Raw genomic sequence first — 27,359 nt, forward strand, 5'->3', positions numbered from 1 at the left:
GTAACAGGAGCAGGAGTGTATTCTGAACACCCCTTCACGCTTGTTATTACCTAGCATAGAAGAGTAAATATGCACGCTGGCGGAGAACAGTCTTGATGTCACAAAGACCTACAGAGGCATCATTCATCTTGTACCACCGTCCATTGCTGGCCTGCAAAGAAAGGCAACGCTCTCTTCAGATGAACTGCAGGGGTTTTAAAAAAAGACCACAGACAGAACACCACTGCAGCACACAATACACCAACGCAAATCACAGAGCTGACTTTTACCTTCACGAAGCAGTAATAGTGTCCTGCCTGACAGCCAGAACCTTCGTGTACCAGGACGGCATACAAGGAATAGAGGAGCGGTTCTCCACCCGCCTGAGACATGTATGCGCCAAGGTCCAAATATTCTGGGTACTGCACAACCTAAAGGGACACCAAGAAGACTCACAAGTCTTTAGGAAGCAGCCTGAGAAAACTTTGCCACCAACCACAGGCTAGAGGTATAGAAATAGATCTTCTGGGTTCATCAAAACCAGGTGTTGCCATTTCATCATTGAGGTGGCAGAAAACCATTCTCAGTCAAACCAGCTCTTCACGAGCACAGTAGGTGCTTATCTTCACATTGGAACTTTCCTCTTACCGCAAGGGAAAGAGCAAGGCAGAGCTATTGCACTGATTTTCCTTAGAGGGCTGCACTCAATAGCTGTTGTGCAAACATGAACAACTTCCAAAAAAGGATTCTCCCTCAGGAAGGGTCTCCTTCCAAGCAACAAAGTTGCAGTGCACTTGTAAACATACCTTGCTAATCCTTCTGCCAGAGAAAGCATCAAAGCAAAGCTGCCAGCACTCAAAACTCTTGCTGCTCATCAGCTTTCGCTGTTTGTTGTATCACAGCCAAACACACAGTGGCTCTCCACGCTTGTTTATTTCCTTACACTGCAAGCTCGGTCTTAGTCACGATCAGTAGAGCCCTACTCAACACTGCAAACGTCCAGCGAGTTGTCGCACAGCAAAGATGATAGATAGCACTGAAAGATTTCGTTGCTCCTCATGTTCCCGTGCCAGTGCTTTCACAGACAAACACACTCTGCCCATCTGCCCTGGCCTTGCCTCGCAGCACTCCAAGACACACAGGTTCTCAAGCTCACTCTCACTCAGACCACCTCCCAAAGAGCAAACACCCAAACGATTTCTGCCGCACGCTACCTGTAAAGGCTTTGAGCTGTTGCTGGTCCTCACTTTCCCTTGACAGCGCTTTCACAGCCAAACACACTCTGGCCATCTGCCCTGTCCTTGCCTCCCAGCAACTCTCAATACTCATTCCCGTACTCTGTGGTAGAATTCACTTCACTTTTGCACTTTGGCAGGTGGTCTGTGCCGAGAGTGAGAGTGAGCTTGAGAACATTTTTTGGGAGTGCTGGGAGGCAAGGGAAGTGCAGAGCACCTTTGAGTGTTTTGCTGTGAAGGCGCTGGCTAGGAAAGTTAAGGTGGAGCGAGAGCTTCCCGTGCTGGCACCTTTGCGCTGGGAGAAATCACTGGGTCTTTGCAGTGTCAGAGCAGAGGTCTGCCGATCGTGAGAGTGACATGGGTGTTTGCAGTCTAAGGAGCTAAGCAAGCGCGGAACGCCACTGTTTGCAATTGGCAGAGCTGTGCTCGACACTGCGAAAGTCCAGAGATTTTTCCAACAGCAAACTGCCATCTCGTTCTTATTGTCACGATCAGCAGAGCCCTGCTTGACACTGCAAACGTCCAGCGATTTGTCCCACAGCAAGGATGATAGATAGCACTTAAAGTTTTCGTTGTTCCTCACCTTCCCGCGCCAGTGCTCTCACAAACACACTCTGGGCCTCTGACCTGGCCTTGCCTCCCAGCACTCCAAGACACACATATTCTCAAGCTTACTCTCAATCTCGGCACAGACCACCTCCCAAAGTGCAATCGTACAAGCGATTACTGCCATACCATTGGCCTAAGGGCTTGAGCCGTTGCTGGTCCTCACTTTCCCTTGATAGCACTTTCACAGCCATCTGCAGATGGCCAGAGTGTGTATGGCGCTTCCAAGCGAAGGGGAGGACCAGCAAGAGGTCTAAGCCCTTAGAGCTATGGTGTGGGACAAATCGTGGGACTTTTGTAGTGTCAGAGCAGGACTCTGCCGATCCTGACAGTGACAGGTAGTGTTGGCAGCGTAAAGAGCAAAGCAAACGCGGTCGCAACTGTGTCCGATCGGCAGAGCCCTGCACCGAGACAGCAAATATCACGCGAATCTCCGACAGGAAAGGGGCAAGCACGAAAGTTCTGTTCTGAAAAAAACACAACGAAAGCTGAAGAGCAGCAAGAGCTTTGAGTGCCGGCAGCTTTGCTGTGGCAGAAAGCGTTGGACGTTTGCAGTGTGGGAGCAGGGCTCTGCCGACCGCGCACAGTGGCGCTCCGTGCTTGCTTAGCTCCTTACGCTGCCAAGCCTCCGTGTCCCTGCCACAACAGGCAGAGCCCCGCTCTGATACTGCAAAAGTCCAGCAATTTCTCTCACAGCAAAGGTGCCAGAACGGAAAGCCCCCCCCTCCTTACCTTTCCCAGCCACCGCCTTCACAGCGAAACACACAATGGTGATGTACCCTGGCCTTTCCTCCAAGCGCTCCGAAGACATGTTCTCAAGATCACTCTCACTCTCGGCAGAGACCAGTTCCCCAAGAGCAATAGTCCAGCGATTTCAAACACACAGTATGGGAATGCGTACTGGGAGTGCTGGGAGCCAATGTAAGGGCGGGTGCCCAGAGTGTGTTTGGCTGTGACAGCGCTGGCAAGGGAAGATGAGGACCAGCAACAACTCTTAGCCCTCAGGCCTATGGTCTGGGAGAACCACTGGACTTTGCACTTTGGGAGCTGGTCTGTGCCGTCCGTGCCGAGAGTGAGAGTGAGTTTGAGAATGTTTATTGGGAGTGCTGGGAGGTGAGGCAAGGCAAGGGCAGATAGCCAGATTGTTTTTGGGTGTGAAAGTGTTCTCAAGGGAAGGTGAGGACCATAACAGCTCTAAGGCCTTAGAGCTATGATGTGGGAGATATTGGTGGATGACTGTAATTTGGGAGGTGGTCCATGCCTGGAGTAAGAGTGAGCCTGAGAATGTGTGTGTATTGGGAGTGCTGGGAGGCGAGGCAAGGGCATATGGCCATGGTGTGCTGAAGAGCAGCAAGATCTTTCCATGCTGGCACCTTTGCTGCGGAGAAATCCGTGCGTGTTTGCAGTGTCGGTGCAGTGCTCTGCAGATCGTGACAGTTACACGGAGGGTTGGCAGTGTAAGGAGCTATGCATCTTGGACCGCCACTGTGTTCAATCGGCAGAGTCCTACTCCCACACAGCAAAAGTCCAGCGATTTCTCCCACAACAAAACTGCCAGCAGTCAAAGCTCTTGCTGCTCTTCAGCATTCGTTGTTTGTTGGTTAACATCCAAACACACAGTGGTGCTCCGTGTTTGCTTATGTTCTTACTAAGCCAACATTTTCTCCCCGTCTTGATCAGTAGAGCCCTGCCTGACACTGAAAACACCCAGCGATTTCTCCCACAGTAAAGATGATAGCACTCTAATCTTTTTTTGCTCCACACCTTCCCTTGCCATCACTTTCACAACCCAACACACTCTGGCCATCTGCCCTTGCCTTGCCTTGCCTCCCAGCACTCCCAGTAAAGATTCTCAAACTCTCACTCTCGGCACGGATGGCACAGACCAGCTCCCACAGTGCAAACGTCCAGCGATTTCTCCCACACCATAGGCCTAAGGGCTTAGAGGTTTTGCTGAACCTCACATTCCCTTGACAGTGCTTTCACAGCCAAACAACACTCCTGCCATCTGCCCTGGCTTTGCCTCCCAGCACTCCCAACACACATTCTCAAGCTCACTCTCACTCTCGGCACAAACCAACTCCCAAATTCCAGCGATTTCTCCCACACCATACCTGTAAGGGCTTAGTGCTCTTACTGATACTCACCAGCGCTTTCACAGCCAAACACACTCAGGAGAGCTGCCCTTACCATCACTCCCCATACACAGTTCCATATTTTTGTAGAAATCGCTGGAGGTTTGCAGTTTGGGAGCTGCTCTGTGCCAAGACTGAGAGTGAGTTTGAGAATGTTTATTGTGAGTGCTGGGAGGGAACCCAAGGGCAGATGCCCTGTGTGTGTTTTGCTGTAAGAACTCTGGCATGGGAAGGTGAGGACTAGCAACAGCTCTCAGCCCTTAGAGCTATGTTGCTGGAGATATCGCTGGGCTTTTGGCCTGTCGGAGTTGTTCTCTGCTGAGAGTGAGAGTGAGTTTGAAAATGTGTACTGGAAGTGGTGGGAGGCAAAGCATAGGCAGATCCTGTGTGTTTGTTTGTGAAAGCGCTGTCAAGGAAATGTTAGGACCAGCAACAGCTCTAAGCCCTTAGGCCTATTGTCTGGCAGAAATCTCTGGACATGTGCACTTTGGGAGCTGGTCTGTGCCGAGAGTGAGAGTGAACTTTAGAATGTTTATTGGGAGTGCTGGGAGGCATGGTATGGGTTAGATCATGAATGTTTTTTGCGTGTGAATGCACCGGCAAGGGCAGCGAGGAGTAGGAAGATCTTTCAGTTGGAAAGTGTAGTGTGGGAGAAATCACTGGAGGCTTGTAGTTTCAGATATGGGCTCTGCTGAGAGTGAGAATGAACTTGAGAAATTGTGCTGGGAGTGCTGGGAGGCAAGGCCTCTTTTTGTGGAGCTGTGAAATTGACTGCAAGGCGAGGTGAGGAGAAGCAACAGCTCCGAACGTAGAATCATAGAGTCATAGAATGCTCTCTGTTGAAAAGGACCTTTAGAGATCATCTCGCCCAACTGTCCCTGCAGTGCGCAGGGACATATTTAACTAGATTAGGCTGCTCATAGCCCCCTTTAACCTTTCCTTGAATGTTTCTAGGGATTGGGCCTCCACTACCTGTGTGGGCAACTTGTTCCTGTGCTTCACCAGCCTCAGTGTAAAAAAATTTCTTCCTCACGTCTATTCTGAATCTAGTCTTCTTTAGTTTAAATGGCCAGTGGTTTCTCCAATTAGAAAGGAGCCGATTCTGAAAGGTACTCATGTTGTGTCTGAAAAGGTTTGAAGATTTCACTGGCAGGAAGATCAGCAAGGTGTGTACGCAGTTGGTGTGCAATTTTCTCTTCTTGGAGCAGGAGATTTCCCAAAAGTGAAAGCGCTGCCTACGGAAGGTGAGGACCCACAAAACTTTTCAGTCCTGTCTCCCTTGGTGTGGGAGAAGCCACTGGTCATTTGCAATTTCAGAGCTGTGCTTTGTTGAGAGTGAAAATGAGAGACCGTTGCGAGCGTTAGGAGGCAAGTCAAACACAGAGCCCTAGCTCTGTCTTGTAGGGCAGCCCTCTCCTGCTGCCCTGTTGTGGATCACTCCTCTGTGTTTGGTCCCCATGGCACTGGAGGTGCTGGAGTGAAACATCGGGGTCAATCCAACACAGTTGCTGAAGGTGTTTCTCTGGTAGCGCTAGTTCAGAGTCAGCCCATGGGGGAGCAGATAAAAATTCATTGGAAATGAACCTGTAAGAGACCAGGTGCTTTGCTACACGAGTCTCACTGACACAGTCCTGTACCTGAGAAGAGTAGAAAATTAGCCCTCAGCCACCCGAATGTGCCAGCCAAAGCTGTGAACAGGCACGCTTAGAGCCCTGAGTAGATTTTTATTAATCTGTCTGGCGTGGCTCCAGGAAGAGACAGAAGCTCTGCCAGCAGACGAACAGCCCTTTGCTGGCAGCATGTGGGGAAGCCCAGCAGCTGCTGGCTGCGGGAGGCACCCGGGATGTGGTGGATGTGTGGCCCCATGGCCTCAAGGGGACACGTCCCCATGTGGCCCCATGTCACAAAGAGGCAGTGATGCGGCACCCGCCCGGTGCTTATGACCTCATCTAGACAGGGTTTGGGATCCTGAAAAGCGGGCCAGTGAAAGCCAGTTGGGCTGAGCTGGCCTTCGGCGTAACTTGACTCATTCCGTTGCTACTTGCATGGCTACTTTTTTCCAACCATTTATCGTCGCTTCTTGTCAACCTCCATCCTCTTTCAAAGGTAATTATGATTTGACTTTCAGAACAGATCATAGAGATATGGGACAGAAGTATAGGCTGGCCTATACCTTCTGAGTGCTAGGCTGAGCTATTACACTTTTAGAGGATGGCCGGATATATGCTATCGGTGGAGTTCCTATTTGCTAATACTTATTTCTCTACCATATCCTAGGAGAGGTAAGTAAGGGGTTGGCAGTGTAGTCTGAGGCATTGGGCTCAGCCAAGAATGACAAGAAGCCCACCCTGCCTGATGTGGTAGGAAGGGAGGCAGAAACGGAGCATGGCAAAGGCAGCCGTTAGTGTAGTGGCCAGAAGCTGGTCAGTCCTGCAGACAAGGAGGGCAAGCATGGGCTGGAAAACCAGAGGGCTCTGCTGCTAATGCTAGCCACAGGTAAGTAGCAGAACCTCTTCCAGACAAGGTGACAAGCAATGCAGTCTTTCAAAAGAGCCTTGGTAATTGCTGTCAATTGGAGTCCTGTGACAGGGACAGCAGGGCCATCAGCCTGCTGGCTCTGCAGCAGTTACAAGTACCACTGAAACTCTTTTGATGGTAGATGCTATTCTGTGGGTTGCCTTTGGGTTTGTTTTTTTTTAAATAATTTTGTTGAGCTACGATTATTTCTTCGCAATCAGGGTATGGCATTGGCGCTGATCTCTTTCTGAGCATATCCTGACATCCTTTGTCATCCAAAGCTTTCCCCTCTGTGAGTAACGGCTTCACAAGCACTTTCCCCTTTGTGAATCCCCAAAGGCAATGGATGTGGTTGGTGCTCCATCCCTGAATGTTGATGTGCTGACAGCCTAGTGTGAATTCTGGGGTGTTTCCTGAGAGCAGCTAGAGCTACCCAGGTGTTTTCCATTAGACACAAGAAAACGTGTTTTGTCACTCCTCTGTCAGTATGTACAAGACTTTGAAAGACAACATTGCCCGTAGAAAGATCTGACATCAGTAGGGTTACCTTCTCTGCTAGGTACTTGCCCAAAATATGCTGTCATGCAACAATATCATGTCATCTCTTTTCAAATGTCATTGCCCTTCAGCCATTGCAGAGGGAATGGCTCCACCACAAAGGTCCCCCGGAGAAGATTTGCAGGGACTGGCAGCAAAGACAGAGTGCTGGACCGGGACTCTACAACCTGGGCAATACGTGCTTCCTCAACTCCATCCTGCAGTACCTGACGTACGCACCACCTCTGGCCAACTACCTGCTCTCTCGTGAGCACAGTCAGTCATGTGAAAACTTCTATGAACCTCTCCTGTGGGGCACTTAGCAAGGATTCCCAGAATCTGGAATTTGATTTAGAAGAAAAGCAGCCCTTCTTTGTCAACCCCTGAGTTAGTGTTCTTTGAATGCTCAAGCCTAGAAGCCGCTCCTTGTATCTAGCTATGTTGATCTTCAGAAAGACACCTCTTTCTAGCCCCAGGTCTCAGTCCCTATTACTGCAAGTTAAGCTCTTTTTGCTTATTGCACAGAAAACTTTTGTCAGTTTAGCATCTCTCTGAAGAAATTTTTCTCGGCACTAATATGTCCTGGCCTTGTTGGGACATTGGCACCTTGGGAGGAGAGGAGTGGATACTGTTCTTATACTGCAAGATCTCCATTAGGTTTCCCATCGCTATGGATACTTTGCTAACCTGAGGATCTTGCTTCCCTCCCTCCCTTCCTCCCTCTTCAGGTCATCAGCAAGGCTTCTGCATGATGTGCATAATGGAAACACATGTTAACAAGGTCCTGCATTCCTCTATCAGTGTCATTCAGCCTAGTGCTGTCATCAATGTCTTCACACTTAAGTCATTTCAGGTGCCTTTACAGGTTTCCTTCCCTTCTTGTAGAATAGAACTACTAGCTGCTTCTTTCGTAGGAATAGGAGAACATTTTGAGCCCACGAGTTCTTACGCTATACTGTTGATGCCATACAGAGAGCCTGTCTGAGTGGAAGGAGTGAATAAGCAGAAGCCAATTACCTTTTCAAAGTTCCCGAGCCCTTTTCACTCCTTGACGTACTCCCATCAAGGAAAACCTATGCCCAGGGCTTTCAGACAAAGCAAAACTCTTGGAAGAGATAACTCTCTGCCTTACCATTTATTTCTAGCTTGGATGTCTCTTCTCAAGCAACTACCATTGTCCATCACATATTTGGGGGCTTTCTGAGATCCAGAGGTACTTTTCCACAACTGTTGTTCTCCTTGGAATTACCTGTGCCCTCCTGTCTGCCTGTGATAAACAGCTGATAGTGTGACTGGTGTAGTAGTTATGAAGGACGGAAACGGGCAGAGTCAGTCAACTTCCACTATTGCTGAGCATTTTGATTTGCCTTCCAGTCGTGTGCCTGAGCTGCAAAGCAGTATCTGATTCCTACGAGGCCTTCCTGGATGTCCCTTTGGATATAAAAGTAAGAGGGTTTGTAACTGTGCTTCAAACATCCCAAGGCCCCTGTAGTTTTGCAGAATCAACGCATCTGGTTTAAAAATGTAGAGTGCAAACACAAGAGAGCTTGGTGGTGGGTGGGAAGTGGAATGGAATGACCTGTGGAATGGCCTTCTGGAGAGGCTGTGGCAGTGGTCTCCTGGTAAGTGCTGGCTTTAAGCTGGACAAGTACGAATTATCTTCTCTGCACCCTTGACGTACTCTCATCCATCTTCCTTTTGCCCTCCCTCAACACCCGTCTGGCTCCCAGGCCAATGGGTTGTGTTTTCATTATTGATGACCCTGCACACCATTGGTAGCTGAACTGCCACAGAGAGGTAGCTCTTGATAGCCCCTGGGAATCCCTGGGAACTGAGGGAAGTGTTCAGCATAATACCCTCTTTCTGCCTCATTCTGGATACTGCTTGCGGGTTCACGGTGGGTCTCCTCAGCCTCAGCTACCTGGGTCTTCCTGTCAGCTCCTAGTAAGTGTTTGGGCAAGGGTGATGCCCCAGGCTCAGGACTATTCTTTCTCACCCCTCCAGGTGGCCTCATTTGTCACAGCAGCTCTGGAGGTCTTTGTGAAACCTGAGCAGCTGGATGGCGAAAACTGCTTTAAATGTAGCAAGTAAGATGATTGCTAATGACATATTAATACTAGATCCTGCAGGAAGGTGCTGCATGTCATGGAGCATAAGTCATATTTTCACATAGGTTAGATGCACAGTAATGTGAGGCAGCTTTTTTTAATATGGCCTTCAGGTACTCAATAGCCTTAGAACAGCTTAAGGACGTGTGAGACAGGACAGCTTGTCTGGCCTTCTTGGGGCAAGATAGCCTGCATTTCAGCACTTGGCTCTGTGCTTGGTTACAAGGTGTGACAAGATGGTTGCTGCCTCCAAGAGGTTTACAGTCCACCACGCGCCCAAGGTTCTCACGTCGTGTCTGAAAAGGTTTGAAGATTTCACTAGCAGGAAGATCAGCAAGGTGTGTATGCAATTGGAGGGCAATTTTCTCTCCCTGGAGCAGGAGATTTCCCAAAGCACTATGCTGTTTCACCAGTTGTTCATGTTGGGTTTTTGTGTTCCCTTCCAGGGAGACAAGAGTTCCCGTGGGAAGACAAGCATGTGCTGTCCTCCAACAGAGCTGCTTTGACCAAGAACAGTTTCCTGCCACCCAAACCATGAATGTTGCTTTAAAGAAAAACAGGTGTTCATGAGCCAAAAAGATGTATTTACGCACTGCTAGCCTTCAGTCTTGGAAGGCTATTTCATGTGGTATTTCAGGATCATTCCTGAGCTCTCTTGGTCTCTCCATAGGTTGTGGAGTATCCCGAGTACTTGGATCTTCGGCCATACGTGTCTCAGACAGCTGGGGAACTGCCCCTCTATGCCTTATATGCTGTCCTGGTACATAGCGGTGGCAGCTGTTATGAAGGACACTATTTCTGCTACACAAATGTAAAGAGCAACTTCGTTCCTAGCAGGGGAAGAACATGTGCTGGGGAAGACAAATTTTCACAGCAGTGTTACTGGCAGCCCCAGTTTTGGGGGGAGAAGGTCTTCTTAGGGGCTGGATTGGATTTGTTGTGGTGTACTCTTGGTTCTGTAGTTTTCTGCTCGTGTTCCTGTGGAGAAACCATGCAGTTCATCTCCAGGTATCGATGCTTTTCTTTGCAGGCCAGCAATGGACTGTGGTACAAGATGGACGATATGGCTGTGGGCGGTTGTGGCATCAACAGAGCTCTCAGGCAGCAAGCCTATTTACTGTTTTATTTCAGGTAATAACAAGTATTAAAAAAATGTTCAGAATATGTTTCCTTTTCCTGGCTTTGCTTGTTTCTTCTCATCCTCCGAGTGTTTCTGTCATAAGAGACAGTTACTACCTGCATCATTCAGTGCTGTCAAATGTGAACTACCCCACGTCAGTCATCATCTTCCTTTGCTGGGCTTTAGGCTGCTGCCCTGGTGTAAATTGCTACTTGTCTGCTATCTGAAGCTGGCTAATGTTGAGAAGAGTACTTCAAGGGGCCCTTGAATATAGAAAGATGAAAGATGGGAGGGACTTTTTATCAGTGAGTATAGTGATAGGATGAGGGGTAACAGTTTTAAACTGAAAGAGGGAAGATTTACATTAGATATTAGGAAGAAATTCCTTACTGTGAGGGTGGTGATACACTGGAAGAGGTTGCCCAGAGAAGTTGTGGATGCCCCCTCCCTGGAGGTGTTCAAAGCCAGGTTGGAGGGGCTTTGAGCAACGTGGTGTAGTGGAAGGTATCCCTGCCCATGTCAAGGGAGTTGGAAGTAGATGATCTTTAAGGTCCCTTCCAACCCAAACCATTCTCTGATTCTGTGATTCTTTGATTCTCTGATTCTCCGATTCTCCAATTCTATGAAATGGAGGCTGTCAGGGGTATAGAGAAAAGGACTTGCTCTGGCAGGAGCGGACGTGGTGGGAAGACCCGAATCAAATTTCCCATTTGTAGTCTTGGTTACATCTTCTCTCTGTCATAGAAACTGCTCCAAGAAAATGACTGAGCCCCAGAGGAGGCTGCAAGAAGAGCCCTAAACAGTTATCACTTCTTTTTCTCTCCAGGCACTCTGAGGAGCACAGATTCAGCCCTTTCTCCTGCTGCCAGAGGAACGGTGCCCAGGAGAGGGCCCGGAGCAGATCCCCGCAGTGGGGAAAAGATCTCTGCAACTGGCTTGTAGACTATGACCCCTCAACAGGGAGAAGGAGGAGGAGAACTAGTCTTCCAAGTCATGACTGTGCTCTCAGGGATGACGCAGCTCCAGGGCGCTCCAATGGCATCTCCCAGTCAGCTCCCACACCCAGTGCTGCTTGGGAGCAAACCCTGCCGATGCAGAGAGAGCAGAGCAGCTCCCTGCAGCGGGACTATGATCTCCGCAGCTGGTTTGTGGAGATCACGGACTACAACCACTCAGCAAGGTGGAGGAGGAGGTGGAGAGCAAGTTCTCCATGTCGTGACTGAGCCGCAAGGGATGATGCAGCTGCACGGCCCTCCAAAGGCATCTCCCAGTCAGCTCCCACACCCAGTGCTGCTTGGGAGCAAACCCTGCCGATGCAGAGAGAGCAGAGCAGTTCCCTGTGGTGGGGCTATGATCTCCGCAGCCAGTTTGTGGAGATCACGGACTACGACTGCTCAGCAAGGTGGTGGAGGAGGAGGGTTTCAGTGCCCCAGAGATGCACGTCAGACAAACACTCGGGGCGCTATGGTGGTGATGGGGGCACATTGTGACCCTGGATGAGGGGGGAGCACAGCATGTGACTTCTGCAATGCCAGAAAGGAGGAGGAGGAGAAGGAAGGGTCCAGGAAACACTGCCCCCAGCAGAGATCAAGCTGCACTAAGGGCACCAGCAGCGTACCCTCTCCCTCCTCCCAGTGCTGCCTCTGGCCAGGAAGAGCTCAGAGAGACCTTCCAGAGACTCAGACAGCTCCACCGGCTGGCCCACCTGCCTACAGGTCCCTCAAGGAAGAACTTTAATCTGTGTTCAGCTTTTGGGATGGCCTTGCAAAAATAATACTCATTTGGAACCAACAGGCAGAACAACCAAAGCCAGAGTTAAAAACACTTGTTGGGCTTGCATATGTAATTTATGGGGTGTTTCCCTCTCTGTAGGTTTTGGGGCAATAGGTGGAAATACCCAGTGTAGGAGGCTTACATCTTGGCATTTTGAAAGCAGTGTGCTTGCATATGCCCATCTTGCCATCTCTTTTTAAATGCGGAGTTCAAGTCACTTGAAGGGAACTGGGCTGGATGAGCCGACGGCAAACGGGACTGAAATGGGCTGAATGGCCAGGCCCTGAGGGTGCTGCTCAGTGGCACCCAGTCTAGTTGGATACCATTAAGCTGCCCAGGGAGCCTGTGGAGTCTTCATCCTTGGAGATGTTCCACAGCCCTCTGGACATGGTCAGGGACAAGCGGCTGCAGGTGGCTCTGCTTGAGCAGGACAGTTGGACCAAGTGACTCCATCCTCCAGATGACCCCTGGGCCAGACTCAAGTAGCCTGTGATTCTGTGATATGAATGCCCAGAAGAGGATCCAGCCATCAATGCTGTCACTCTCAAGTGGCCATCAACAGCTCCGCCAGGAAGCTGCAGCCCTTGGAGAGGAGCCCAGGCAGCTGCAGGTTCTCTGGCTGGAGCTGCAGCCCGTGGCACCCAGGCGAGAGCAGGGGAACGGTGTGAGGAGGAACGGGTGGCAGAGACGAATTGCTGTGAGCTGCCTGCAGCCTCATTCCCTGTCCCGTGCGCCGCTCCGTGGGGAGAGAGGGTGGAGTCGTCAGGAAGGGAGGGGTGAGGCTGAGCCTGGGAAGAGCAGGGCTGGGGGAAGCTGGGTTTTGTTTTGTCGCTGCTCTCCCGCTCCCTTTTTAGTTGGCAACAAGTTGGCAGCCTGAGGAGACTGGGGTGAGAGAAGGGCCAGGGGCAGCTGGGGAGGCCCCACTCACCATCCAAAACCAGTTACCCCCAGTGTAGCACTGGTTCAGGACACCAGTGGTAAGAGCAGCGCAAACCCATTCCCTTTTCCCACCCCTCCTGGCTGCCGGGTGCAGCCCAGCCAGAGGCCGGGCAGGGGAGGGCTCATCCTGCCAGCACTGCTTATGGCAGCAGAGGAGAGAGCGGCCTGATCCTGCTGAGTGCAGGGTCACTCTCCTGCCTCAGCTGCCCCTTTGCCCGGTGCTGCTTGACGCACCACTGCTGCACACAGGCCGAGCAGTTTGCCTGTTGAGCGCTGGGGATGGCTGCCCTGGGGGAATGGGGAAGTGTCTGTGCTCCATCCTGCTGCAGGAGCTGGGCTCAGCCATGCTGTTGAGGGCCAAGAGTGAGTGCTCTCCAGACAGCTAAAGCCAGGACTGGCTCTGCATCTGCCTTGCTGCTCTCCAGGTCCTCATGAGTACGTGGAGCCCTCCATGACCAGGACTGGGAAGTATGCAGCTCCAGCATAAGCTACCTGTAGATGTCCTAAGGCAAACACGGTGATCACGCCTGGACCAAGTGAGTAACAGCACTCCAGCTGTTTGTTCAGATAAGGCAAGCACACTTTCTTTTTGCCCTGCATTAGTGGGGTACAGACCACTCAACCCACCACCCCTTGAGTGAGCTGTGCATGCTTTCGGGCAGCTGACACTTCTGCACCTGTTCAGGACAGCCTCTTCAGGTGAAATTACCTCTTGTCTTGAAAAACTGGCCAGAACTTCACTGGTCTTAGAAGGCAGGTTAAAAACTGTGTGGTAGTCACAAATGGGCCTGTCCTGGGCTGTGAGATGTGCAAATGACAGCAGAAAGCTCTGGGAACTCTTTGCACATACGTCGAAGCATTCCTGCTGCTACCCCAAGGGTCGCCAGCATGCGCCATGGAAGCTGGAGGCTGGTGTTTCACGCCAGCAGGGCAGGGGAAGGTAGAGTTGCCTCCTCTCCAACAGGCGGCTGCCAGCTTTGGAGTGGGCATGCTCTGGTGGGGTCATACGAGGTGCCTTTGCTGTCGCCTGGCTGTCATGTGCTTCTCATGCTCATGGACAGCTCCATCTCTGTTGACAGTCTTTCTTAAATGGGGATTTGGAGAAGTAGAAGTTGTTTCTCCCTCCTGGTGGGAGCATGCACTGGGGCTTTATTGTGAGAGAAGCAAGTGGGGAGTGGTCCTGGTTGGATACAGCTCCCGTGGCAGATGCTTGTGCTCCTCTCTCGGCCCCGAAGTCTGATATGAGCCTTTTCCCCCAACCAAGCTGTGCTGCCGGCTCTTGGGAAAAGGGCAGATGGCTTTACCACAGCTGGGAAGTTCCAGTCAACCCATCAGGGAGGTTTTCTTCCTGCTTCTAGCAGTTACAGGTTTTAAAAAAACCCAGCAAAGAAGTTTTCGAAGGATACAGTCCCAAGAAAAGTGCAGGGTTGAGCTCTGATTACTCTCGTATGGATTGCTTTGAAGCCAAGCTCGCAGTAGCTTTCAGACGAGGAATGGGACTATTCCAGGCTGAAGTGAGCAATCAGGATCCCAAGTCTGTTTTGTTTGAGGCAATCAAGTGGAATAATATGTTTGGAGCCTTCTTGGTTGCTTACCCTTTGATTTCAGTGCCGTCCTCTAGACTGAATCTTGCAGTGTTTCTCCTGAGGCATAAAAATTAAATGGACAAAGCAGATCCTCCTCAACCACACACACCCCTTCCCCCCAGCTCCAGGTGAACAGACAAAATCTCTGGGGGTATGTTGTTTTTATTAAACACGTATAAGATATACAGCATCAGGGGAGTTGTGTGCAGCAAGTGGCCGCAGGTACCTGGGGCTCCACCAGCATCACCTGGAAGGGGAAAAGGAGAAGAAGGTGACCATGGGGACTTGCTATCAGTTTGCCTGGATCCCCATTGCCCTGCACGCACCCTGAACCAAATGCCATTTCTGGACAGTCACACTGCATCTCTCTGTCCTCTTTTGGCCAGGGCTGGCTGTGGGTGCAGTGGAGGTTCAGCATCCTGACCAAGCAGATTTGTCTTCAGCGACGGCTGTCTGTCAGAACAAGGGTGCTGACACGCACTGGCCATTCCTCATTGCACACTGCTGTGTGCTGTGTGCCTTGCAGCTTCCAGCTCACTGCACCTATTCCCATGGCACACTTACTGGAAACCTCATGTATCAGCAGAGCATTTGAAATGTGTGTGCTGTTACTCATTGGCTTTATTTTTCTCTTTTGGGGGAGGAATGTGAAGAGAAGAGAAAAATAGTTTAGGACTAGATAAAACACATGCCTCGTGTTTTATGAGAATACTAAAACAAATGACCTGACTGATCCCCTGTGCCTGAATTGTTGCCATTTTCAGGTCAGGATCTTCTAAAGATCTCTAGAAGGGCCTCAACTTATTAGGGGAGGAAAAACTAAAAAATTGTTAACCTCATTGGATCAGGGACTTACCAAGTGTTTTGGGACACAAGGACCTTTGGTGCCACGGACAGTCATACTGGCTGACCCTGTGTTGTCCTGTCTTCCTTCAAGGTGCTGTGTCTCTGTCTAATGACAGGAGCTTTTGGAGGGTTCTCAGGTGTAATTACAGAATAATAGTATGTTTATTACTGTGGTTGTCCGAGGGTAGGAGGGAAACAAAGATTTGGGGAGGAAAGGATACTTTTTATTACCCGTTAGATTTTTTACAACACAGCATTTCTGGGTCACTGCCAAGACACCATGTAGGTGGTGGCTGAGGCTGTGTAATGGAAATTTTTTGGTTCTGGACTTGAAGCCCAAATTGCCCTCTAAAAGTCTTAGACTACTGAATCTGGAAGTTTTCTCAAAACCGGAGATAATTCAGTTAGAGGGAGAGCCTGTTTGAAGTTTTAGTAGTTTGGGGACAGAGGCCAGCTGGGGGGTGGGGCCCTCAGGGGAGCGGGCTGTTTCTGCCCCTTGCCCTTGGCCTGGTGCTCACAGCTGGGAATGGGCTTTCCAAAATCCTGCTGGAAGGAGCCGGATGTGGCCACCCCTGGCACAGCCTCAGGGTGTGCTGCCAACTTGCCTTGAAATAAGCTCTTCCCAGCAGGACATTGCCCAGGAATAACTTTGAATTTTGCTGCTCTCCTTCAGGAAGCACGGCACACACCAAGCACAGCCAGCGCTGCACCCGTGCCAGAAGACTTCAAGCACAGCTGGGGCTGTTGGTGATGGTTCCCACCAGCTGTCCAGCTCAGGAAGATGCAGATAAGATGCCACAGAGTGGACACCAATGGGTTGTCACTTCTCTTATAGGAACAGGATTTAACAGCAGAAGGGGGGCAGGACAAAAGGGTCTGTGAGGTCCAAAAGTGCATCAGACAGCTGACACAGTCTTGATGAGAGCAGAGGGAGAGGCAAAAGAGATGCAGGTGTGACCTGTCCGGGACAACGCTTTTGAGGTAACATGTGCCACACAAACACAAATAGGCAGAGGCATTGGGAGGTGGTGGAGTGGGTGAGAAAGGTGCCTGAGAGAGAGGAGAGCATGGGGAGATGGGGGACAGAGATGGAAATGGAGGGGAAAAAGCTGGGATGTTGGCAGTGAGGGCGCTCCTGCTGTGCAGGTGCTCATGGTGTCACTGGTGGCTGGGTAGGTGTTAGGCCAGGAGCCGGCCCCTGGGTTGTGCAGATGCTAGTGAGGTCATAGGCACCAGAGTATGTGATAAGTTATGAACAGGCCCCTGCCTTGTGCTGGTGCTTGTGATGTCATAGGTGGATGAGTAGGTAGAAGGAGGTACCCAGCTTGTTCATGTGCTTGTGCTGTCACATGTGCCTGAAGAGGTGATAGGGCAGGAGCCGGCCCCTGGCTTGTGCAGCTGGTTGTGATGTCACACATTCCTGAGTAGGCGATAAGACAGGATCAGCCAGCTGGGTTGTGCAGCTGCTTTTGAGGTCATACACTTTTAGGACAGAAAGCCTGACTTTAGGGGTCAAATTTTAATTTTAGTATTCAAAGCTTCATTTTCACTTCCCAAAGCTGCATTTTAGTGTCCAAAGCCTCATTTTCAGGCTCCAAAGGCTCAATTTTAAAATCCAGCTAGTCAGTTTTAGGGTCCATCTTGAATGTCCAAACCCTTGTTTTTAGGGACCAAACTGCTCTTTTAGGTCCCAAAGCCTCATTTTTAGAGTTCAGAGCTTTGTTTCTAGGGTTGAAAGCCTCATTTCTATGGTCCAAACCCTCATTTTTAGGGTCAAACCCTCATTTATAAGTTCCAAGCCCTGCTTTTATGGTTCAAAGACTCATTTTAAGGGCCCAAAGCATCATCTTTAAGGCCTGAAGTCTGATTTAGAATATCAAAAGCCTCAGTTTTAGAGTCCAAAGTCTTATTTATAGGGACCAAAGGCTCATTTTCTGGGACCAAAGCCTCATTTTCAGGAACCATAGCCTAATTTTTTAGGATCCAGTCTGCAATTTTGAGGGCCCAAAGCCTCATTTTAGGGTCCAAGCTCCTCATTTAAGGTCCAAAGCCTCATTTTCTGGGTCCAAAGCCTCATTTTTAGGATCCAGCCAGTCATTTTTAGGGTCCAAACTGTGTCTTAGGTGTCCAAACACTCATTATGAGCATCCAAAGACCCATTTTTAGGGTGCAAAGCCTTAGTTTTTTGGTGCCAAAGCACCATTTTAGGGGACAAAACCTAATTTCAGGGTTCAAAACCTCATTTTAATTTCCAAAGCCCCAATTTTAGGGCTCAAAGACCCATTCTTAAGGCCCAAACCCTCCTTTGGAGGGTCCAAACTCTCATTTTGAGGGTCCAAACTCTCATTTATACGGCCCAAACTTCTCCTTTACAGCTCTAAGCCTCAACTGGAGTGCCCAAAGCCCTATATTGGGGACCAAAGCTTCACTTCTGGAGGCCACAGAGGAACCAATAGGTTCCCCTCCTTTGCAGGGACCAAAGGGTCATTTGTAGCATGTAGCTGATCCTTTTTAGTTCTCATAACCTCATTTTTAGGGCCAACCCACCCATTTTTCTGGTCCACACCTGTTCTTTATTACCCATAGCCTTTTTTTAGGGCCCACAGTTTCATTTTTAGGTTTTAAACCCTCACTTCTAGGGCAGAAAGCCTCTTTTCAGGGTCCAAAACTACATTTACAGTGTCCAAAGCCTCATTTTTTCCTTTCCAAAGTCTTAGTTTTGGTTTCCAAAGCCTCGTGTTAGGCTCCAAAGTCTCATTTTTATGGTCCAAAACCACATTCTTAGTTTCCAAAGCCTCATTTTCAGCCTCCACAGAGTCATTTTAGGATCCAAGCCACACTGTGAGTCCAAACCCTCCTTCCAATCATCATTTAAAATCATCGAGTCCACTGTAAAACTAACACTGCTATGTCCACCACTAAACCATGTCCCTAAGTGCCGCACCTACATGCCTTTTGAATACCCTCAGGGATGGTGACTCAACCACTTCCCTGGGCAGCCTGTTCCAATGCTTGACAACCCTTTCCATGAAGAAATTTTTCCTAATATCCAATCTAAACCTCGCCTGGTGCAACTTGAGGCCGTTTCCTCTTGTCCTATCACTTGTTACTTGGGAAAAGAGACCAACACCCACCTTTCTACAAGCTCCTTCCAAGTAGTTGTAGGGAGCGGTAAGGTCTCCCCCAGCCTCCTTTTCTCCAGACAAAACAACCCCAGTTCCCTCAGCCACTCCTCAGAGGACTTGTTCTCTAGACCCTTCACCAGCTTCATTGCCCTTCCCTGGACACGCTCCAGAACTTCAGTGTCTTTCTTGTATTGAGGGGCCCAAAACCGGACATAGTATTCGAGGTGTGGCCTCACCAGTGATGAGTACAGAGGGACAATCACCTCCCTGCTCCTGCTGGCCACAGCATTCCTGATACAAGCCAGGATGCTGTTGGCCTTCTTGGCCACCTGGGCACGCTGCTGGCTCACGTTCAGCTGGCTGTCGACCAGCGCCCCCAGCTCCTTTTCAGCCAGGCAGCTTTCCAGCCACTCTTCCCCAAGCCTGTAGCATTTCATGGGGTTGTTGTGACCCAAGTGCAGGACCCAGTTATTAGCCTTGTTAAACCTCACACAGTTGACCTCAGCCTATCAGTCCAGCCTGTCCAGGTCCCTCTGCAGGGCCATCCTACCCTCGAGCAGATTGACACTCCCACCCAACTTGGTGTCATCTGCAAACTTACTGAGGCTGCACTCAATCCCCTCATCTAGATCATTGATAAATATATTAAACAAGGCTGGCCCCAAAACAGAGCCCTGGAGAGCACCACTTGTGACCGGGATACAAAATCTCTGACAGTATATCTGCTCCTGAGAGCCTGCCAGGGCCTGTCAGACATCACAGATTGTCTCCCTCCTCTTATGTGTACTGACGAGATGTTGCACAGCAGAAGCTGACACCTGTCACCCCTGACAGCCACATGCTGCTCTCTCTCCAAGCTCTGCTCTTGAACCATCACACCACACCGCATACCCAAAGCTCATGTCCCTGCTGATCTCACCTGCAAATCCACTTCCACAGCTCCAAAGATGAAGACACCCTAAGGGAATTTGGACCTCGCACACCAGCTGAGTGAGTGACAACCACCTGAAGTCACGAAAACCCTTTGGAGCAGAACTTCACACATGTGGCAGGATACCTTGAGCCAGGACAACTGACCTGTGAGCTCCAGAGGGAGCTGGGGCATGGACTTCACTATTGGGTACCCCTGACTGCCTCTTACGGGCACGGGCATGGTGGAGGTGGTGGAGCAAAAGACAGTGTCCACTCCAGCAAGAGGAGCGAGGAAGGTGGTGCATCCTGCAGTGATAAGCCCCCTGTGGCATTCAGCAGCTCATAGACTTGCCCATCCACCACCCTGTTCAGGACCCAGCATGCAGGAACCAACTCCTTAGGACCCCAAAGACAGGGATGGCGGTGTGTTCAGCCACCAAGAGCCATCCTCCACACAGCAGCACTGGGCAGAGGGGAGGCTGCAGTGTGACCTCAGATGCAGCCAACAGCTGGGATTGTGACTGCTTGGCAGCATGGTGACACCAGGGTCAGAGTGACATCACCTGACATGACCTGATGTCACTGTTTTGGGGCACCAGTGCATCCTGCAAAGACAACAGGGGATCAAGGGACACTGAGCAGCTGCTACAGGATGTCTGGGGCATCAGGGCCAGGATTATGGGACACCAAAGGAGGGGAGCACTTTGCAGCTGCTTCCCCGTCAGGGTGGAGACCTCTGCCTGCCCAGCCTCTGTCCTCCTGCCTGCCCACACAACCCTGCTTTGGTATCAAGACCCCTCACAGCAGCGTCTTGAGGGCCGTGAGGTGCCTCTGTCCACACTCCCCCACTCCAGTACTGCTTTGCGTCCCTGTCTATCTTCTCCAGCACAAAACCCACTTGTGGCCCATTCCTGCCTCCCCCATCCCCACGTCCAGACCCCTTCTAGAGCTCCTGCCACCTTCACAGCAGGTCCATCCCCTCCCTGCCCCACTGAACCCCCCCTCCCAACCCTGGCCCCACATCTTGCCTCTCCTCCCCACACCATCTCCTGTGTCCTGTCCGTGATGACGTGGGGGCTCCGTACGCCAGCAAAAAGCAGCTAGATGCGATGGCCTCGCCGAAGGGGCTGATGGGCACAAGGCCAGAGAAGAGGGGCTTTGGTGCTGACCCACCAGTTGCTCCCCGAAGAGGGAGCCTGCCATTGGGTAGGACCATGCAACCAAGGGTGCCTGAAGGTGGATAAGCCAAAGAGCATCAGCCCACTACCGAATGCACCTCTTGGCTGCCCATCCTGTCTTGATATTATAGAAGAAATTTGATTAACTGTATTCTTCTCTCTGAATAGTCCTGTTTGTTTAGCATTAGTAACTTAGCACTAGTAGCTAAAGTAGTTGAAGCCTTAGGCCACAAGAGCTGACGGAGAGTAAACTTTTTCATAAAACTAATGTGGCTAACAAAGAACTAGCTGAATCCGGCAATTATGAGAGGAATGAAGAAGATAAGGACCAAGGAGACAATTCCAAGAGAATGAGGTAACTTCAGAAGAAGGCCAAGCAACAGTGAAAACCAATAAGAAATCAAGAGACCACCAAAAAGAATTAAGTGACCGGACTTGGGGATCGAGTACTGGGTGGTATGGGTATAATTGAGAGGCATGATCTGCAGTAGGGGTCCCTCTCTGGAGGCACCTAGCTTGAGTGGTCACCTGAGAACTAATAAAGGAGTAATTGGAAACCTTCACTCAGACTTTGCATTTTCAGTGGGATTCTAGGGTCGGACCCTGTTACGGTAGCCAGCATGTATAAATCCATAACATTGGGAGGGACTGACAAAGTGCACAGGGTTACAAGGAGAAAAAAAATCACACAGCCTCTGATTCCTGAAGAAATAATCCAACTTGGGGGGAAACCTGGGAGTATAAAATAACAGCAAAAACGAAAAAAAAAGAAAACTTCATACAGGCAGCTGCGGGTGTTCTGTGGTTACTGGGGGAGAAACCTCTGCCAAGGAAGAAAAAATGCCGGGAACAACTGACTTGACGGGGTCTGGGGCTGGTACGCAGGACATAAGCTCTCTACATAGGAGGCCAAAACACTCTGGGAGGTGCCTGGGAGGAGTCCCAGTGAGCTACAAGACATGGATCTGCCTCTAAAATACACAAAACAGAGGGATTACTTCCTTGGAGAAGTCTCGGGCTGCTATCCAGAAATTCAGCTGTCTCCAGAAAAAGCCAAACAGTCTAGGAAGTGCCTGAGAAGAGTGCTGGCGAGCTACTGGGCATTGACCTTCCTCCAAAATATACAAAATGTTTTGTGTGTCTGTTTTGGAAGAGTCTGGGGTGTTACTGACAAAAATTCAGCTGTCTCCAGGACAGGCCAAAACACTCCAGGAGCTGCCTGGAAAAACTACAAGGAACCTACCAGGCCTGGACCTGACTCCAAAATACACAAAACTGCTTGGGCAGGTCTCTGGGAGAAGTCTGGGATAGCTATACAGGTCTTCACCTGCCTCCAGAGGAAGCTGAAACACTCTTGAAAATGCCTGGGAGAAGTCCAGTGGAGCTATGGGTATCGACTTGCAACCATCATACACAAAATTCCTCAGGTTGCTGTATTTTGAAGAGCTTGGGGCTTCTACCGGTGAAATCCAGCTGTCTCCAGAGGAGGCAAACATACTCCTGGAGATGCCTGTGAGAATTCCAGGGATCAGGGCATGGACATTCCTGGGATATACACAATGATCTTCATGTAGCTACTTGCAGAAGAGTCTGGGGTTGCTACCTGGGAATTCACCTGTCTCCAGAAGAAACCAAAATGCTCCTGGAGATGCCTGGGAGGAGCCCAAGGAAGCTACCAGGCATGGGCCTCCCTCCAACATGAACAAAACTCTTCAATTCAATACATAGGAGGAGTCTGGGGCTGCTACCCAGGACTTCATCTGTCTCCAGAGGAAGCCAAAACACTCTTGGAGATGCCAAGGGGGAGTACCATAGAGCTACTGGGCATGGACCTTCTTCCAACATGAAGAAAACTCCAGGTATCTACCTAGGAGTCGTATGTGGCTTTTACACAGGACTTCAGCTGTCTCCAGGGAAGGACAAACTATTCAAAAGCTTCCTGAAAGGAGTCTCAGAAAGGTACAGAGCATGGATTTGCCTATAACATACAAAGAACTCCCTGGGTGGCTTCTCTGGAGGAGTCTGGGACTGCTATCTGGGATTTCAGGTTTCTCCAGAGAGAGCCAAAAGAATCTTGGAGATGCCTAAGAAGAGTCCAAAAGAGCCACCAGGCATGGACCTTCCCCCAACATACACCACGCTCTTTGGGTAGCTACTCTAGAACTAGAGTTCTAGTTCTCCAGTGGCATCTCATTTCTACTGGAGACAGGCGAATTCCCAGGTAGCAGCCCCAGACTCTTCTAAGTTACCCCAAGAGCATTGTGTATGTTGGAGGCAGATCCATAGAATCACAAAATCATAGAATCACAGAATGGTTTGGGGTGGAAGGGACCTCTAAAGGTCATCTAGTCCAACCCCCCCCTCCCCTCCCCCTCCGCCATGAGCAGGGACATCTTCAAACAGATCAGGTTACTCAGAGCCCCATCCAACACGACCTTGAGTGTTTCCAGGGATTGGGCATCTACCACCTCTCTGTGTTCCAGCCCTCTGATAATTTCTGTGGCCCTCCTCTGGACCCACTCAACAGGTCCATGTCTTTCCTGTGCTGGGGACTCCAGAGCTGGATGCAGTAATCACCAGAGTCTCACCAGAGCAGAGCAGAGAGGCAGAATCCCCTCCCTTGACCTGCTGGCCACGCTTCTTTGGATGCAGCCGAGGACACGTTTGGCTTTTTGGGCTGTGAGCGCACATTGCTGGCTCATGTCCAGCTTTTCGTCCACCAGTACCCCCAAGTCCTTCTCCGCAGGGCTGCTCTCAATCCATTCATCCCCCAGCCTGTATTCATACTGGGGGTTGCCCCAACCCAAATGCAAGACCTTGCACTTTGCCTTGTGGAACCTCATGAGGCTGACATGTGCTCACTTCTTGAACTTGTCCAGGTCGCTCTGGATGGCATCCGGTCCCTCAGGTTGTTAACTGTACTACTCAGCTTGGTATCATCTGCAAACTTGCTGAGGGTGCACTCGATCCCACTGTCTATGTCGTTGATGACAATATTAAACAGTACTGGTGCCAATATGGACCTCTAAGGGACACCGCTCGTCACTGATCTCCATCCGGCCATTGAGCTGTGTCCTGGTTTCAGCTGGGATAGAGTTAATTTTCTTCCTAGTAGCAGGCATAGTGCTGTGTTTTGGATTTAGTAGGAGAAGAATGTTGATAACACGCTGATGTTTTTAGTTGTTGCTCAGTACTGCTTATGCTAGTCAAGGACTTTTCAGCTTCCCATGCTCTGCCAGGTACACAAGAAACTGGGAGGGGGCACAACCAGAATAGTTGATCCAAACTGACCAAAGAGCTATTCCATACCATATGACATCATGCTCAGTATATAAACTGGGGGGGGGTTGGCCGGGGAGCAGCGATTGCTGCTCGGGAACTGTCTGGGTATTGGTCGTCGGGTGGTGAGCAATTGCATTGTGCATCACTTGCTTTGTATATTATTATTATTATTATCATTATTATATTGTTATAATTATCATTACTATTTTACTTTATTTCAATTCTTAAACTGTTCTTATCTCAACGCAGGAGTGTTTCTCACTCTTACTCCTCCAATTCTCTCCCCCATCCCATTGGGGTAGGGGGAGTGAGCGAGCGGCTGTGTGGTGCTTGGTTGCTGGCTGGGGCTAAACCACGACAGCATACCACTCTGACATCTCAGATCAGTCAACAGGCTGAGCCTCTCTTCTCCCCCATCGGGACGCCTTTGGGTAAGATTTGAACACTTGGTTATATCAAGTGCCTCCCGGGAAACGTAGAAACCTCTACACAGTGTCGCTTTATATCTTTTGATGCATCTGCGTTATTCATGCTTTTGGTATTTGCATGTGCCTTGCAGTCAGTGAATTTGTCGCCGGTAATCCAAAGAACCCGTGTGTCTGTTGCTTTAATAAATCGCTTCGATTCATTGATCTAGCCGTGATAGTTGTCATTGAACGCGACCAGACGCTTTAAGTGTGGCCGTGGTAGTTCATGCAGCATGACTAGACGAAAGGTGCCTACGTTATTTATGCATCATAATTGTGATAGTTCAGTGCACTGAACACGACCGGACTTATAATGATAAATTGGGTACCTTCCAACGATAGGACGTATAATAATGATAATAATAATAATAATATACAAAGCAAGTGATGCACAATGCAATTGCTCACCACCCGCCAACCGATACCCAGACAGTTCCCGAGCAGCAATCGCTGCTCCCCGGCCAACACCCCCCAGTTTCTATACTGAGCATGACATCATATGGTATGGAATAGCCCTTTGGTCAGTTTGGATCAACTATTCTGGTTGTGCCCCCTCCCAGTTTCTTGTGTACCTGGCAGAGCATGGGAAGCTGGAAAAGTCCTTGACTAGCATAAGCAGTACTTAGCAACAACTAAAAACATCAGTGTGTTATCAACATTCTTCTCCTACTACATCCAAAACACAGCACTATGCCTGCTACTAGGAAGAAAATTAACTCTATCCCAGCTGAAACCAGGGCATACACGATGCTATCTTCCCTAACATCCCCTCTCTCTTAGGCTAATTTATACTATTTTTTACCTTTCAGGTGGAGCTTGAGTGACTCTAGTCATACATACTTCTATTATGATTGCTGTAAAAGTTCCTCACTTCGTTTTAAAGGTATAGGCTAGGAAAAATTCAAAGCGCAAGCTCAGTGAGGAGTGGTCACACCTTAGAGGTGGGTAGGTTTTGGGATGGAGGTGTGTTTTGGTATTATAATGATATTATAATGAGCAAAGTTTACCAAAGGACAGCGTTTTGTCAAAAACATGACAGGTTGTTGGCCCAGGGTCTCATATTATACCCTTTCCTATTGTCCTTCTTCATTCATCCATCATTTGCCCAAGTTCTTGCAGTTCTCGCATTATACTGCACGCTGTTCCTTTGGTAAGTACATCTACAATAAATTGTTTGCCATGTTCTGGCACAGTCAGGACTATACAGGGACTAAAAGCAGCAGCAATAAGGTGACAAATGCTTTGTCTTTTCATTTCCATTGATAGACCAAGTCTCTGGGCTTCACGGAGTGTACTGGGGAATCCAAGGGCACAGGAGCTGCCCCGGCTGGGCAGAAGGCTTCACAGCAGTCCCATCTGGGGTGCCACACAGAGCTTGGCCGTGGCGTCTCCACACTGCTCCACTCTCCGGGCAGTTCCTCTTAGAGCCAACACACCAAGTTCCCCTGGTTGCCAACGTCTAAGGTTGCAGGCCTAGGGAACTTCCATGAAATGGATTCCTTGCATGCCAGCCACACTCCACACTGGAAACTTCTTCAATGCTGTGCCTTTCCTGAAATTGTGAATCTAAGTTTAATCTCTAAATCACCTCCAGCAATTACTCCACATACCGCAACCACTAGATCACACCATTACCCATGCCATAAGGGGCGGAGTGTGGCAAGACACTCCTGGCCTCTGATATGGCATGGGACACTGGAAAGCACTTACACAGTGTGCTTGCACTGCTCACACAGCTGCATGGACCCACTCGCACACAGAAACCTGTGACCAACGGTGCATAAGTATTTGTGGATCACCAACCCTTTTGAGACATGTCCAGCTTTGTATGTAAAGGACATGTTTACGTCAACCTGTCAGTCATACAACTGAACAGAGAAGGTGCAATCCCATAAATAAGGCACTCCAACCCTAACTAGGGGTAGCTGTTGTTGGCTGGTCCAGGGGTGCTGCCCGGCAAAGGAGACACCCTTACATTGTAACAGAGAACATAACAGGTTGACAATTCCCCTGACTGTCGCTCATCAGTGCATATGATTAATCATTAACAGTGTTGTGCCTTGCCTACATGGCAAGCAAGCTTCCCTCTTCTCTCTTTTGCTGATGCTTAGATTGCTTGCATTCTGCTCAGGCTTAATTATATTGTCAATTTATATTATTGTAATAAGGTTGATCAGACTTGGTCCTTAGACCGTTGTTTTATTATCCAATATGCAAAGAACACTTGCCGTGTGACAGGCATCCACCTCTGAAGCAAGTTTTAAGCAGTAGCCTGTGTTTGGCAAAGAAAGCTGGTGAGAGAAGCACCAGGATGTACGCAAAAAGAAAGCACAACAGAAGTTTCCTCTGCCAATCTAAAAATCAATGAGAAAAAAGGACTCAGAAACGGGAGCGGTCTTTTCCGTCACCTTGATTTAAGCCTGCTTCTGAGCCTGGATTGCTCTGGAGAGACACTTGGCAAGCAGCCTGTGCAGGCAGAGCAAACAGCTTTTATTTTAACACCATTGAAGAAATCCCTAATAAGGCCTCCCCCAGAACACTGCTTCAGGGTTCAGGAGACTCAGGAAGACCAGATTAAATGCTCAGAGCTACCAACACAGAACAGGGAAAGGAAGAGACTATTATATAAATTAAGGCCAGGCAAGCCGGGAGGGAGGTGAAGGCGAAGGTCCAGCCAGGGGGCTGCTGAGGGTCAGTCAGTCAACCCCACGGATTACGACTGCCCCTGTTAAGAAAGAAAGGAGGGTAATTGTGATGGGCGATTCCCTCCTGCGGGGAACTGAGGGCCTGATCTGCCGCCCGGACCCATCCCACAGGGAAGTCGGCTGCCTCCCTGGGGCCCGGCTTAGGGACATTACGAGGAAACTCCCCAACCTCGTGAGGCCCTCCGATTATTACCCGTTGCTGGTTATACAGGTGGGTAGTGATGAGATTACAGAGAGAAGTCCTAAGGCAATGAAAAGGGACTTCAGGTCACTGGGGCGATTGGTCGCAGGATCGGGAGCGCAGGTAGT

This window comes from Pelecanus crispus, chromosome 15, assembly GCF_030463565.1.
Source record: "Pelecanus crispus isolate bPelCri1 chromosome 15, bPelCri1.pri, whole genome shotgun sequence".
In the NCBI taxonomy this organism is placed as follows: domain Eukaryota; kingdom Metazoa; phylum Chordata; class Aves; order Pelecaniformes; family Pelecanidae; genus Pelecanus; species Pelecanus crispus.